The sequence below is a fragment of the Ciconia boyciana genome, chromosome 4, assembly GCF_034638445.1.
Source record: "Ciconia boyciana chromosome 4, ASM3463844v1, whole genome shotgun sequence".
Lineage (NCBI taxonomy): Eukaryota > Metazoa > Chordata > Aves > Ciconiiformes > Ciconiidae > Ciconia > Ciconia boyciana.
The window spans coordinates 71,304,702-71,316,098 of record NC_132937.1 but is presented as its reverse complement, the minus strand read 5'-3'; positions in this window follow the sequence as shown (position 1 = coordinate 71,316,098).

The following is an 11,397-nucleotide window of genomic DNA, read 5'->3' as shown; positions in this document are numbered from 1 at the left end:
GAAGCTGGCTCCTGCACAGCACAATGCTAAAATACAGGTAGTGCCTGGATTGAAATGATTTAAAATGCCTTTTCAAAACTATCAGTACTGATCACAAGCCATACATTGCTCTCACCAGTTTTGTTACCACGGTGGCACATGGCAAGTTTTGCGGATGACATAGGGATAGACAAACAATCATGTGAAACAGAGAGATATTCTTTGCAGACCAAAGATTACACAAGACTTAGCAGTCCAAAGACCCTTTCTTGGAAGAGCGGAAGCTAAGTAGATTTTCCAGGCGAGACCAAAACAAGAGTAAAGTTTGAGAGCTTCACTAAAGTTGGGGTTTTTCCAGCATCCCCCAGACTGCAGTAATTGCAACAAGTGCAGGTACCCCTACATCAGACATTCCAAGTCATGACGGTCTATGAACTATTTCTGCGAGATCTGCAGAGGTAACTAACTCAGAAACCGAGGTCCGTAAGTAATGCAGAACAATACAAGCCCGTGACATTTATGGAGGGTCTTCTCAGGCATCGGGGCAACACTGAATTTTGCCTGAAGGTGGGAAGCAGGTGTTATCCCAAGGCAAACGCTGCTACTGCTATAGGAAGCAAAACAACTGCTGAAATTGTAAAACTGGGTTGGAGACTGCTGTTCCCGCCAGTAAGGGCAGAGACGGCTGCTTCTGGGAGTTGCTATACCCCTAAGCCATCCATCTGAACCCATCCTTCCTCCAGTAGCACTAGTCAGTGTCACCTGGCATCAAAGGTGTTGGCACAGGGAGCAGGGCCAGAGATCATGATGCATGTATGCTTCAGCCATACATTGAGCTCTGTACCTCTCTGGAAAACATGCCCAGGGATGTGCACACTGGCACAAGGTTGTGAGATGCAGCTTTAGAAGCACGCGTCTTTCTGAAAGCATGACTGAGAGCAGTGAAAGTCACTGAGTGACAGTCCAGGAGCCAGCTCTGAGCCAGGAGTGCAGCTGCTGCGCACGGGCCTGCCGTGCTGGAGAGCTAGTGACTCCAAGTCCAAGTCGCGCACAGAGCTATGGCACTGTGGTTGTTCAACTGAGTCTCCTGCTATCCACACCGGTGCCTCTGCACAGCACCACACCTTGCTGTGCAGGCACAGCCCCTTGCTTACAAGGCATCATGGATGTCACTAAGATACACCAAAGAACCACAACGTTAGACATCATTCCTTTGTGAAAGCTACAAGGGAAATAAAATTGCTTTTATTGATGCAGAGATGCCATCTTATATTTTATAGCTAAATCCAATGCAAATATTTTTCCTTTGCTAAAGTAGAGTGTCATTGCTACTGGCAGAGCAGCAAGTGCAAGAGTTAGTGAAAGCCTCTGTATTTATTTAACCAGGGAAAGAACCCTTGAGATGTATACATAGGAGTTTAGTCAAACTGAACAGAACACTCTGAAAATTACTGCCTCAAGATGTATCCCTTGATTTCTTACTGATGAACTCTATGAAGGAGTTATCAATGCAAAGGGAAGGAAATCTTTTAAAAGTCACAGTTGCTTGTAAAAAATTCTGCAAAAAGCTCAACTGAGTTAAAAGTGTTTAGGAGAAGAATGTAATTCTAGTTTCTAGGCACTATCACAAGACAGATTTACAATGACTCATAAAGTATTCATTTGATTATATATTGCTGTGCTGTTTTCAGCACCCCAATCACAGAAGAGTCTGCTGTCTTCATTAATGCCTACTGCAAGCTTTCAGATGCTTTTGGACCTGATGGCTTGTTTGTTTGGGTTTTTTTTAATGAACTGTTTCATTCTAGTAGTAACACAGCAGTTCACTAGTAGTAGATGGAAGTTAAGAGCCAATTGCTACTTCTGTTCTAAAATGTTTTTCTAAAGTTAAAAGCACATCAGGATGGAATTTGATATACAGGCCCAAACACATTTTTAACTTGCTGAACCCCATTAACTTATTCCTAGAGATGCTATATATGAACGTACCAAACAACATTTTTTACACTTCTTCCTGCAGAATAATAGTCCAATTTTTCAGTCACTTAATCCTTTGTGTGGATGGCTGCTCTCAGCAATTAGTAGGCAAATGGAAACAGCTGAATTATTTAACTTTGCAAAGTGGCTGATGTTAAGCTTAATGGTTGAACTGTGCAAGTGTATGTCTGCTGAAATTCAGGGCAGCAACAAATGTCAAGTAAACAACCATTATCCCACAAATATTTGGCATTTTAGGTATTTCTCATGTGAACGTGACAGTAATTTTAGGAGGTTTACAGATTTCAAGTAGGATGAGATTTAAAAAATGCACAATAATAAGGGATTTGGTTTAGATATAGGCTTGAGTTTCTAATTTCAAACCATGTTTTAAAAAAATATTCTTCACTGGAGTCCAGAAGAGATGAAGTTTAAATTTTACAACATAATTTTTCTACATGGAATTAAAATAATTGGTAATCTTTCTTCCTTACTTATTCTCCCTGAAAACAAGTACTTGATAAAGGTCCAGCCTAAGCTCTATTTGGGCTAAACATCTACTGACTGCTTCCCACTCAGACTGGATACACTTTGAGTGCTGGTGCAGCAGATGTATATAGGTGGAAAAAACATGCCTTTTAGGCTACAGCAGTGGTACTTGTTTGCGAAGTTGCATTTATGTCCCAATGACCTTCCTGCAGAATCTCTGTCCTTGTCCCTCAAAGTGTGCTAGGCAGGGCTGGTTCATGCAGAGCACGTAGTTGCAAGGGAGGGGATTTCCTTTGCATATTCTCATGTGCCTGCTGCTCTGCATAGCAGAAGTACCCCTGTGACCGGTTCCCTTGAAACACCTCAGGTATGCAGAAGGGGAATGATTTGCCCATTTGGATCTAGTGTCTGCACTCAGGGATATGGAGACATATCCACCAGCAAGACAAACTCCAGAGACAGCAAAAGGAAGATCACCCTGATTTGAAGACGGAGGATAATGAAAACAGCCTTCTCCAGCAGAAGCTCTGCTCTGGTGATGTTATTGTTCAGGCTGAGATGTCGTTTGCATTACTCAAGAGGGTCCAAGATATCATCCCTGCTGATGGAGTGGTTAATATTTGGCCATTTCAAAAATGGTCTTTCTTCTCAAAACTTTACCTTCACACTAGTGGCAGGAACCTCTGGCACTGGTGGAGGCTAGCTACAGCCATGACACAGGAATATTGTTTGTGGCAACACTGGCCGTAGGGTCAGAGCTGGTCATCTAGGACAGGTTAGTCCCTTCTATGTGTTATGGATTTGCTACCCTCCCAGAGACTTCCTAGAAGCGTAGCTTATATATTGTGCACCAGGCTCTGTGAGTAATGGCAGACTGTCCTTTTTTAGTCTGTGATATCCTGCAAGTAAGTCTGAATAATAGATATATTTTCATGCAAAGCTGCAGGCAAATACATATAATTGGACAATTACTCTTTCAGGCAAGGTGTATAGTTCAGGATGAACTTAGAAGGGTAAGGCTGTAAGTGAGAGAAATTGGAAGTGATACTGCATGGTTTGTCTCTTTTATGTCAACAGGTTTTTATGTCAACCATATCTTCAGCTGGGACAGTAACCCATATGTGCCCACTGTGGCACACAAAATGTATTTGCACATACAGTCTGGATAATGATATGTGTTTGTATAGAATTTTATTCTTGCAAGTCCAAGAACCTTCCTGTGGCTTTGCACCTGAGAAGAGTTAATGTAACTTTTAAGGATAAGCATTAGTCTAAGGAGTTACAAAACACATGGATAAGGGTGATGGGAAACAGTTTGATTCCCAGAAAGCTTTTGACAAATCCTCACTGAAGATATGAAAGAAACTAATGTATTTTCAGAGATCCTGTGAGGGACCAGGAACTGGCTGAAAGACAAAGAACAAAAGGGTACAAACAGAAAGCTTAGCTTTCACAACAGAAAGCATTTGTGTAGTTCTGTGAGGCTCTGTGCTAGCACCTGCAATATTCAATATATTTATTAGTGATCAAGAAAAGAATGTGGAGATGAAGTGACTGGTGACACTGACCCACTGTGTTGGTGATTGCAGCAACAAAAGCAAAGGTTGATCCCAAGTGAGTGGGTGCTAAATACCACTGCGGGCAAGAAATAACAGTCCTGACTTTACAGACCCAAACCCAGGTTGAAACACTAGCTATTGCCACCTGGGGGAAAGATCTCAGGGTCATGACAATCTTATGAAAATGTCATTCAATACTCAGGTACAGTCAAAAAGTTAAACTGAATGCAGGGATTCTTAGGAAAAGCCCAGGGAGTAAAATCAGCAAGCACTGCTGTCACACTGTACAGTTATAATTATTAATGGCACAAAAAGCAGACCTAAACCTTGTCACACGGACCACCCGTTCCATAGCAAGAATATCCATTTCTTCTTGTATAAATTACCTCCTTTCTTCACTTGGGAATATCTGGGTTGTACATGAATATAAGTTACACATGAGAAACCCACTATATAAACTACCACATATCTGTAGGATCTAGATCAGTCAACACACAACACCTGCATCTCTGCCATTTAAAGCTACTCTGTTAGTTGCTGTACAGGAGGCCACCAGTTTCTAGTTTCAAAATTCACCCCTTCAAATTCCACTATCAATGGAGGGAAAGGTAGTTAAAGACAAGATTAAACTACGAAGAAAAGAAACAGGACGGAAACCAACCTCACTAATGCCTTACAAATGGCTAAACAGCAAAGATCTAGAGAAGACGGGGAGGTATGAACCAAGAGAAAAAACAAGCAAGAAAATCTGCACAACAGTGTAAAAATGAGCAAAAAAATGGACAGGGACAACCTCTCATTTTCTGTTTTCTAAGGGTTGTGTCCCTGCTGTTGTGGAAGCACAAGCAGTGTTACTCTGATTAAGGAGGATACGATGTGCATGAGACCATCCAGGGCACTGTGGAAGTCAAACACAGAGGTCTCGTTATGATTTTGATTTGGTATATTCTCATAAAACTTGTCAGGGGTGAAAGAAAATAAGCTGACTTCCTGAGTGACTTTTCAGCTTGATCTAACAAGGCTGAGCTAGAGGTAAAACAGATTTAATTCTCACCCTTATGCAAAAAAACCCAAAATTCTGCAACTGTTGGAGACCACGATCTTGGCTTAGCAGCCTTGTAAACCCCAGCTGGTAGGAAACCATAAATGGACCTGATATTGAGTCAGTGTAATTCAACCCTCTGAACTCAAGTCAATGTAAATAGCTCTTTCTGAATCTGACATTTGATTGGCCTTGACAAGGATCAGGGCTATGAAAAATTAATATATTTGCTGCATGGCACAGTCAGTAGTCCTGAGTAACTAGCCCTACTCCTGTTTACAGGAAGTAGCTACAGGTTTCTTCTTAATTTTTTCTCTGTTGCCTACGTAGGAAATGGATGGGGAAGGCTGCTTTCCAGCACCTGCATTCGACAGTCATGGTGCATGGGAGGACCTGCTTCTGGGAATGTTATGATTAATAATTATGACAAGGAGCTCTTATGGTAAGAGGTTTCTGAACATCTCTGAGACATCTGAATCATAATGTGCAACCTAAAACCTGACAACTAAATACGGGGTTAAAGTCAACTTTCTGCAAAGCTTTGAAGGATGCTGTCCCACAAGGCTGGAAGATTGTTTAGTTGTCAGCTACCGATGAATAACCGCTCTTAGTCACTATCCAATGACTCAGCCTGTAAAATCCCAGGAGGCTGTCACGTCTTCCATGGATACTAGTGAATAAACCTTCACATCTGGCAGACAGGACTTCTTTTAGGCGAGGTGCCTTTTATGAAGCAGCCTTGGGATGCAGTGAAACAGTCCCTAATAGGTACAATGTGAGGTCATGGCAATCTAGGGTATCCCTTATCTTGGAGATATAAGCTGTGCTAAGCACAGATTTGGAACAAGGACAGGGAAAGCTCAAAAAGCTCAGAAGCTCAATTTGGATCAGATCCTTTCCCTGCTTCCCTCCCATCCTGTTGCTAAACTAAGACTGGGAAATCTCAGTCAAAGAGGATTGCCCACTTTCTTGACCTCCTGCATGAAACTGTACCATGAAAGTGAAACAAGCACTGCAGACAGCCCAGTCAGTGATGCTTAGAAATGCTGGGGCTCCACATAGCCCTTGAAGCAGCTGTGGGAAATGCATGATGCTCAACCAGGACCATCTGTGCTCTTCAGGTCTCATTTGCCACAGTTTCAGCCAGTGGTGTGAAGGAGGGTAGTCCCCACTGACAGAATGGTGCAGATCACCTTGGTACAGATGTAATTAGACTGGAAAAACTATAATATAGCCGTCCTAGTTTCTGGCATTTGTAGCAATGGAAAGAAGAGGCAGGATCCCCATACTTTGATGCCAGTAAAATACTCCTGGTGTAGCCATAATGTGTATCTTAAGCACTTTGGAACAGCAAGAGTGCTTCTTCCTATGTTCATGCAGCACCTATACAGTCTGAATCTGTATTTCAGACGATAACCAAAGGCCTCATTTTCTAAAACTCTGCTGAAATCTTTCTTCTGACAAGGCCAGAAATACCACAAAGGTGACTATTCACTGGATAATTTTGTTCTTCTGCTAGAGGAAATGAAAGAACTAATGTAAAACAAAAGTATTCTGCACTTGTATGGGTCTGTGAGAGGATTTTGGGGTCCAGTCTAGTGAAAAATATACCCTGGTCTATTCTCATTTCACTCAGATTTATTCATCTGGCACAGGTTTAAAAGAAGAAGTTGGGGACCACCCCTTGCTATAACTGTGTGCAGCAGTGAAGTACTCCAGAAATGGCGATTTGCCCCATCAGGTTCAGGAACTTCAGTGAAATGGCACATGTACATGTTCCCCAGAAATCTCCTTCCCAAAGACAGCATTCACCTGGAGGGACAGGACCTGGGAAGCTCCTGCCAAGGTGAAAGCAGCAGGGGAGCAAATAGGCAGAGGTGACCAGTCCCAGGGTGCATGGGAACAGCTCTGCAGGGGAACATCTGGCATGCTGTGATGAAGCAGGAAAGTGGCTCCTTTTTCAGCCCTTGGCTGGCTCTAAACAGTGTTAGTCACAGTGAAGATCATGTGCTGGTACACTGTGGTGACCTAGCCCAGTGCCTGGCAGAGTGTAGGGAGCATTCAGCTTCCCTACAAATTCCCTATGGTACATTGCAGGTCAGGTGGAATATCCCTCTCCACTGCCTGTGAGACGTCCCAGTGCTTTTAGCAGAGACGATGATTCAGGTCACAGGCAGAGGGGAAATGTGAATATTAGCCCAAGAAGGTAGATCTCCTCATTTGTGTATGCCTTGGAGATAAACACAGCAAGAAACAAGCTCGCTCCATCTTACAAACAGGAAGACAGTCTCCTGACACACAGATGGGATGGCACAGCTACAGCCCCTAACTTGCTGCCATCTTCCCCGCACAGGCTGCTGCTGGCATTGCTGAGCAGAAGCGCAGGACGTAGCTCTGCAGCACAGATTAGCGAAGGCTGGCTTCTGTCACCCTGGTGGAGTTGAAAACAGCACACACAGGTATACACGAACTCTTATCCCTGCCCAATGCACCACCACACCCTTCAAGGACATCTCCCAGCTTCTGCAGCTAAAGTCTGTAGAGAGGAGTACAGCAGTTAAAACTACCATTAAATCAGCACTCAGATTCACTTCAACAAACTTTCCACTTTCAGTTCTTGCAAGGTCTTCCTAGGTACATGCATCTTGGAGATAAGGTATCTGGAGTTTTCATCTTGGGGTTTCTGTTACCACTAAAACTTCCTGACAGAATTACAGCTGTATTAGTTACAAATACAAGATTATCAAGATCTATATCTCAGAAGTCAAAAGGAGCAAGATTAAGCTCTTACTCTCAGTATATGTTTCGCATGGAGGATTACACAAGAAGAACACATTAAGTTTGCAATATTAAGCACTGAAATGTTAGATAATGCCCATGTCCCCAGTTTGGTTGTTTTTTGTGGACAGATCATGATTCAGGTTTCAACAGTCTGACCTCAAATTTACTTAGTGCTCACGAGAGAAGTAATGTGTTTTTTGCAGTAAGAATATATCACTATTTTCCTCTCTTGTTCCAAAGTGTGGAATTGTCCCCCTTTCTGATATTTATACAGTTCCCTTTCTCCAGTTCCCTTTCATTCTCCAGTAGTTACTCAGTATTTAAAATCTGATGAAAATGAACTGCTATTTATTTCCTCAGTTATTATGGCTTTCATTATTATATTATCTGAAAGCTTCAGAAACATGCAATTATCACCATAATGACACAAGAGGCTATTATCCTATTCTCACAGAGCAGGATGAGAGGCACAGAAATAATAATACATTTCAGGTGTGCTGTTTGAGATAGGTTGGACCTGATCTATTACAGAAGTTACTGTTACACAGAGCTATGTGATCCAGGCCCAGTTCAATGTTATTTTCCAAGTGCTCAGCACAGTGACAAACCAGACTACTAGCTCTCAAAATTAATGTTCCCCTGTCCAGGGAAGGGAAGGGAAGGGAAGGGAAGGGAAGGGAAGGGAAGGGAAGGGAAGGGAAGGGAAGGGAAGGGAAGGGAAGGGAAGGGAAGGGAAGGGAAGGGAAGGGAAGGGAAGGGAAGGGAAGGGAAGGGAAGGGAAGGGAAGGGAAGGGAAGGGAAGGGAAGGGAAGGGAAGGGAAGGGAAGGGAAGGGAAGGGAAGGGAAGGGAAGGGAAGGTACAACCGCCCCACCACTCCTCTTCTAAACCAGGCAAGCATGGTCTCTTTCTGAGTTTGTTTTTTCATCCATCAGGAAGAGCAAATGTGAATCCCTGCTTCCAGAGCTGACTCAGCCTTGGTTAACACTCCTGAAAGTGTTCTTCCTTCACTCTCAGTGCTACTTGACACTTCTGTGTTGCTTTCTGGGGTAGATGAGGGACTTCTTGTGACTGAAGGGGACCCAGGAAGAAGGGGAAGCTCATTACATGAAACAGCAGTGCCACTGCCTCCACCTTCATTAGCTCATTAGATGGGGCAAAGGTGTTAGAGATAATTCCTAGCCATCAGAGTGATGCCACAATGAAAACTTCAAGACATGTAAGGGAGATAAACGCCCTGAGCCCTGCTGATTTCCTTAAATGACAGATGCAAAAGGAATGGGGGAAGAAAAGGAGCAGGTCTTCAAAAACATTAAAGGGAGTATTTTAACCTATTACTGTATCTTTTGAGGATGTGTCCAGGATCAGCAGGCATAGCCCTGTTGTGGAGACCTCACCCCACATGCTTTGGGATATTGTTTTGACTTTAATTCTGGAAGTAGTATATGGATAATGTTACCATTTTTTTCATTAAAACAGTCACCCAAAGTAAAGCTACTTGGCTTAATGGACCTTTGATCTGACCCTGTATAATCAGTAGTTAAGTTCAATTATAAGCAAAGGAAGGGTTTCCAAAGGAGGGCTCATGAGATTGGAATGACTTGCATACCAGATACTTCTGGAGAAGAGAAACAAACCATGCAATGACGTGTCCTCATTGTGTTTCCAAGTGTTTGCAACACTGGGCAATTTTATATTTACTTTTGAAAGTTTATCATGCTTTCCCCACTGCCTCAGTCTCATAGTAAGCATAACTTAGTCTGCATCAATGCATCAGCCAAAATTTGTCGCAGCATAGAAATCCCTATGTGACAGTTTTAGGAGAGGCAAATTCAGTGGGACCTGGAGGAACCTAGGGAGCACTTCTCCCAGCAACCCTGACAACGTTAATTAAATAGGAGCATCCTCATTCTTCCTTCAAAGCATGGCACCTTGACTGAAAAACACAGAAATAGGTCTATCCTGAACACTGCACCCTGGTATGAAGACACTCAACCTGGCCATAGCAGCCTGAACTGCAGGCAGCAGTATCTATCTGGTTTCTCAGGTCTGCTGGCGTTATATTGTGTTTCCATGGTTGGAGAACTATCAGTTTCCGGTTAGCTAGCTTTAAGTTGGTTTGGTACTTTAACACTACCCTACGATCTATGCAAGAAGTGTAGACATAGTCCTTTGGAAGTATAGAGGATAAAAATGGCTAAACTCCCCAAAATCAGGAAAACATCCCCCCACCTAACTGCTATCAGCACCTCCAACATTTTATAACCCTTTTATAATCCATTCAAAGAAGAATGCTTTTATTTCACATTTGGAGCTAGGAAACCATTGCATATTGCAAGGCACATAACAGTAGTTCTATGTTTTTCTAATAAAAATGGCAAATCTGTGATATAATGTAAATGATTTATTCCCAACTGAGAAGCTTAGATAAAGAGAAGATGATAACTGGGGATGCTGTGTGGTATGATCCCAATTTCCCCTGAAAATTCAGCCTTGGAGGATAGATGATGTTTATATTAGAATGTAGCCAAACTTTATAACTGAATGTTTTGCTTGCTTATGCATCGTGAGTGCAGTCTAACTGTCTGGTGGTTAACCAAAATAAGCAACTCTTTCTCCATCCACACATTGTTTTAAGAGCCTACAAATAAATCTCTTTATAGGTGAGGCTGGAGGCTTGTCAAAAGAAGTCAATGATTCACAGTGAGTAAGACTTTAGGAATAAGAACAAATTTGTGCCAACAAGTTTCCAAGCAGTCTCAAAAGATGCTGCCTCGATCACATAAATATGGTAAAGAGTATCCTTGAAGTTCATTAAGGCAAACACTCATCTTCATGCTGCCATTTGCATCAGACCAGCTGTATGTAAACTATAAAGAATCCACTCAATTTTTTTGTTTTGTGCTATTGTGCTAAGTATACTAATGTTTGACCTTGAAACTGATTCATATTTGTACACTAGTGTTCCCACCCTCTGAAGGAGAAGCTGAGATCTTTGCCTATCATAACTAACCTCTGTCCTAGCGAAGGTCACCTCAAAGGAGATACGCTTTCCAAAAGGAAGAAAATCCTGGTTCAGCTTCTGCCACTTTGACACACCAGTATTTCCAATGCTGGCAATGTCATCACAAGCTCAAGAACATGCATTGCTTCTGCTAAAGCTCCTTCTACTAGTTTCAGTTACTGCTTGAAGATTGCAGATTTCGTTTTACTCAGAGAGCAGCTTTCCATATTTGAGAGCTTTTGCCAGGATCTGTAGAATGGAAGGGCTCCAAGCTCCAATGCTTGCCTCACCCCAGGATGGAAAATGCAGATCTCCGTGAGCACAGATTATGTTTTGTGTACAAAAAATAGGTCTTCATCAAAATGGGTTTTGCTGTAATTTTTTCGCAGTGGAGGAACGAACTCTTCCTCCTCACCTCCATTTCATGCTTGGAACTAGTAAGTCTGTCTAGACATGGACAGTTAAGGAATTTAGCCACTTCCCAAAAGCCCCATAAACCTTTATCACTCATTATTAATAAATAGTGTTTACACAGCTATGTCAACCTTAACTTTGCTTCTTTGTCTAT